The following is a 4,686-nucleotide window of genomic DNA, read 5'->3' on the forward strand; positions in this document are numbered from 1 at the left end:
TTCAAGAGAAGGTCCTACCAAAGGAAGTTGATTGAATCAGTTTAATGGTATGTGATTTTGAGACCAAAGATGCTATGATAGAGAGAATCGACCTACATCAACAATTTAGATTGCGATAGGAAACATCAACAGGATGAGCTCGGATGGGTTGAAAGGCAAGCTTCCCCATTCCAGGCTCCTTTCCCTGCGGTCACAAAGAGAAACAGAAGTAGAGAAGAAATGATAAAAAGAAAGGAAACTGAGAAGAGCAAGATTTAAAGAAACAAGGTGAGAATGAAAATGATTGGGTAGCGAATTGTTAATGATTTGAGGTGCGTGGTTTGTTTGTTTGTTTGTTTGTTTGTAAAGGGTTAGTTGTCGTGGTCGGGGATGAAGTTGGAATGGAGGTGAAGGTGTTGAGGTATTGATGCATCGATTGTTGGATGTTCTTGTTTTAGTTGAGGGGTGGTTGAGATGTCGGCTTGAAGTATCAATATAGATCAATATGTCGGTTATTGGAGGGGTTGTTGAGGTGTCGGGTGTAGGTGATGATAAGAAGGAGTGTCGAGGAGTGGTGTTCGATTGGAGGTGGATCGAGTAGGTAGACGGCGTTGAGGCTGTGGTCGCTGTGCGTGGGTTCTGTTGTGGAGGGGGGGACCGGAGTGGGTCAGAGAACGGATCTGTCAACGCATGTTCTCGGCCGGTATTTTGGTAGATTTTGGTACAAAACCGGTTTTAACCCAGGTTTGGTACTTTTGTACTTTTGACAGACACAACACAAAAAAATATATGTACCGATAAACTCTTGAAGCGCTGTATGGAGACATGTTTACATGTGTTTTTTTCTTTCAAAGGCTTGATTATAATGGGCACCATTCTGAGTATGTGGAGGTGTGCCAGTTGATTCCTGAGTACTGATCTATGCTCAAGGAATGCTCATTTGGAATGCTCAATCAAGATGAAGATGAGCATGCTTGAGCAAACTTGAGCAAACTTGAGCAAGATGGAAGTTCTGCATGCTGATCACCTGAACACAACCAAAAATTGTGACATGAAAGGATATTTGGAAATGATGGTTTTTAGAACGAATATGGAAGGCTTTTCATGCTCACCGCTATGTGAGCTCTTGTTTTGGCCCCTGTGGTTGACAAAGGAAGTGAAATCAAAACTTCAATGCTTTCAAGAACACAGCTTTTGCGATTGATTGTAAGAACAATCTATGAGATGTGTCCATGATGTGATCTGAGGACATGTTGAATGAACAAGTCAAGTGTTCAAGCTTGTCTAACATTTTGCTATGACCACATCTTCCGCGGACTTGATGTGATATGAGACACTCTTGTGGATCGGATTGTGGGTGGTGAGATGAGAAGTCCTAGTATCCTCAGCTCTGAGGGAGTGCCAGAGCGCTCTGAGTGGGTTCCAGAGCTCTCTGAGTGAGTTCCAGAGCTCTCTGAGTGAGTTCCAGAGCTCTCTGAGTGAGTTCCAGAGCGCTCTGAGTGAGTTTCCAGAGCGCTCTGAGTGAGGTTCCAGAGCGCTCTGAGTGGGTTCCAGAGCGCTCTGAGTGGGTTCCAGAGCGCTCTGAGTGACTTCAAGTTTTTGTTGGAGTGGAACAAAAATTGGGATAGGTATAATTGAAGGGCACATCTTTGATAGGCATAATCCCACTGAAAAAATTGGAAAACTTGAGTTTTGAATGACTTGTGGGGGAAAAGGTGGTGCTCCAGAGCGTCTGGCGTGCTCTGGGCAACGTTGGGCCGTTACGCTGAATTACGTTAGTCGGACGTTTTTGGGTAACGTCTCGCTCAAAACTCAAAGCCGAACGGCCAGGGTGATAACGCAACACAAGAGTCACCGATTTCATTTTGAACGCAACGATACAATTTTTCAAAGGCAGGAAATTAAAAAAAACGCAACGGATTCGGCCGAAAAAACGGTACAACGCAACGGATTTTGCGGCCGGGCCACTACAAAAATCGCAAAGATAGAGCAAAAAAAAGACAACAAAAAAATAGACTCGCTCACAAGGTTTGTTCAACAAGAAGAAAGAAAAGTATTTTTTTTTAGATTTTATTAGGTTTTTTTTGTGAAGCCAAGAAAGGAAAAGTAAAAAATAAGAAAATAAGAATTCATAATGTTTGTTATTAATCTAAACTAAGGAGGAGCCTTCTCTTTCCCTTTAGAACGCTTCTTGACAGACTCCTGCCAAGCTTCTATGACCAAACCAACGTCTTCGTATTCGTCGGTAATGGGAACACCCTCACGTAGCCACAAGCGACTCCCAACGCACATCTCAATTGTGCGAGGGTTCAAACGGCCTCGCACAGCGGTGGCCACATCAGCTGCAGCCGAAAAAGTGCGCTCAGCAGCTGCTGAAGCACCTGGGACCGATAGAAAGTCCCGTGCTAAAGAAGCCAATACTGGATATTTGAGTTGATGCTCCTGAAGAATGTCAAAATGCATTAGTGAATTGCAAAACGTCTAATATGAAAACTAAACAAATCTTACCTTCCACCATTTAAGAACAGGCTTAGGACTATTCTCCACACCAGGTGAAACCAAAGGGTCCACACCCTTCAAGTATAGCTCTAACTCGTTAGGTACTGAAGAGGTATGCTCAGTCTGATAAAGCCGATATATGTCAGGCACACTGGTTTCTGGCGCTTCAGATTGAGGACGGTGTGGTGAATTGGCAGGAAGATCCAGTTCAGACTGGCGTTCGTTAAACAGGTCCTCAAGAAGTGCGGTGGCGTGGATGGTTGTGGCATGATCGGGTCCAAGAGCATGATGAAAGAATCGCAAGCGGAGAGCAGGGTGGCAAACGGCAGCCATGAGAAGTGCGTCACAACCGAGGGCTTCGTCAAAGTAAACCTTTGTTTGTTCAATACAGGTTTGCAAAAAACTTTGCATGTGATTGTCAGGTGGAAGAGAAGCTGATCGAGCTCGTAAAGAAGTAAGTAGAGTATGGTATTCAGCCAGAACCATACATCCAGTTGGTTCGTTGGCCTCCATACGCTTAGTGAGAGTCTTGAACGGCTAAAACAAAGGATGTGTGTTAGGTTAGTACAACCTCAAATGCATGATTTGTTCTTGTGGAAGAGGGAACTTACTCGCAGCTCATCTAGTAAATCTCTTAAATTTCTCCAGTCTGAAATTGAGAAGAACGTTTCTTGAAAATACCCAGAAGCCTTCTTTGAAGCTTTTTTATAATTTCGAGACTTTTTCATAGAAGACTTTGATGCATCTTCTTTAAGCATATCATCAATGACCTGTTTGACAAAATGTGTTATCAGCTCAATGCAATGATTTCATAATCAGGATGTGGACTTACATCACGATTTTCATATGCTCGCTCCCATCTTTCCAGACAAATGTTCCATCTGATACCGTGTCCTGCAATCAAAGATCAACCAGGTCCTTCGCCATCGGGTCGCCTCCTCCTCGGATCCAATCGACGTGCGTTGAAATCCTCACGCCATGCACTTGATCGAGTTATTTTCTTGATAACAAAATCAAGCTACATAATGAACAAAGGTCAGTATGATTCTAAGTGAGTTGGCAAAAGAAACGCACGTCTTGAGTCAAAACTTTCAGTGTGTTCGACTTAGTTCTGGTGGGCTTAGGGACGATATCAATCGCCTCCATATCCCAGTGCTCATCCTCAGGTTCAGCATCGCGCTCTTGTTCTTCTGAATCGCTTATTTCTTCTTCTTCATGTTCGGCATCAGATTCCTCGTCAGAGGGTGAAGACCCCACAAGGATAGCCGGGTCAATTTCTTCTCCATCTTCATCGATTGTCGGTAAGTCGACTGGGGAGGGAAAGAATCCAAGAACCAAGTGGCGTGTTTGATCCGTCGGAAGGCCCAAAGCAGCTATTCCGGCATTGACGATGAGACCAATCTTGTGACACATGCACTTGATGTGCATGGTCACCGGATTCCAAGAGTATTCAGAGGAATATTTGTCGTGTTCTTGGAGTTGTTGATGCATCTCAACTGCCATTGTCACATTGTTGGATGCCGAGTCCGTTGTTTGAGCTAGCATGTAATAGGATGAAATAGAATATGTCAGTATCATGAAAGAAAAAAGGAAAGATAGAATAACAGAAATATACTTATCTTTTTGTAAATGTTTCGTTTCTTGAGTACAGTCACAAGCGGCTCTGCAAGCCAAGCACCCTTATGGTGATGAGCCACTCGTTTAAGAGTGAGGTGGCGAGTGACATAGTTCCAGTCTTCATCAATATAGCTAACCACACCACCGATAAAAGCCCATAAATTCCCTTTGACCGTCCAAACATCGTGAGTGAGTGTGAACTTTCCTGGAATCGACGGAGACATAGAAGATGTAGATCATCAGGTAGCTGAAAACAAGCAAAGACAGTAAAGACAAAGAATACTCACTTCCAGCTCGCTATAAACAGTGTCTCTTAAATTAAGGTGGAGTTGTTTTGCCTCGTTAGCTGTCCACTTACGATGGTAAAGTCGGGCATCAGGTCGAGCGTAATAAAATGCTGCCTGAAGGAGAGGGTCTTCAATTCGAGACCATGGCAAGGCTTGCCGTACCTGCCATAGTGTCAAGATACGGTTAAAAATCTTCATATCGAACTTTGGCATCACTGTGACATAGTTCTGCATTGTTGAAACGTTGTGTGAGTCAGCTATTTTCTTCGCGTTGACCTCGGCGACACTTGGAGGGAGCTTGCAG

This window comes from Melampsora larici-populina, assembly GCF_000204055.1.
Source record: "Melampsora larici-populina 98AG31 unplaced genomic scaffold MELLAscaffold_110, whole genome shotgun sequence".
Lineage (NCBI taxonomy): Eukaryota > Fungi > Basidiomycota > Pucciniomycetes > Pucciniales > Melampsoraceae > Melampsora > Melampsora laricis-populina.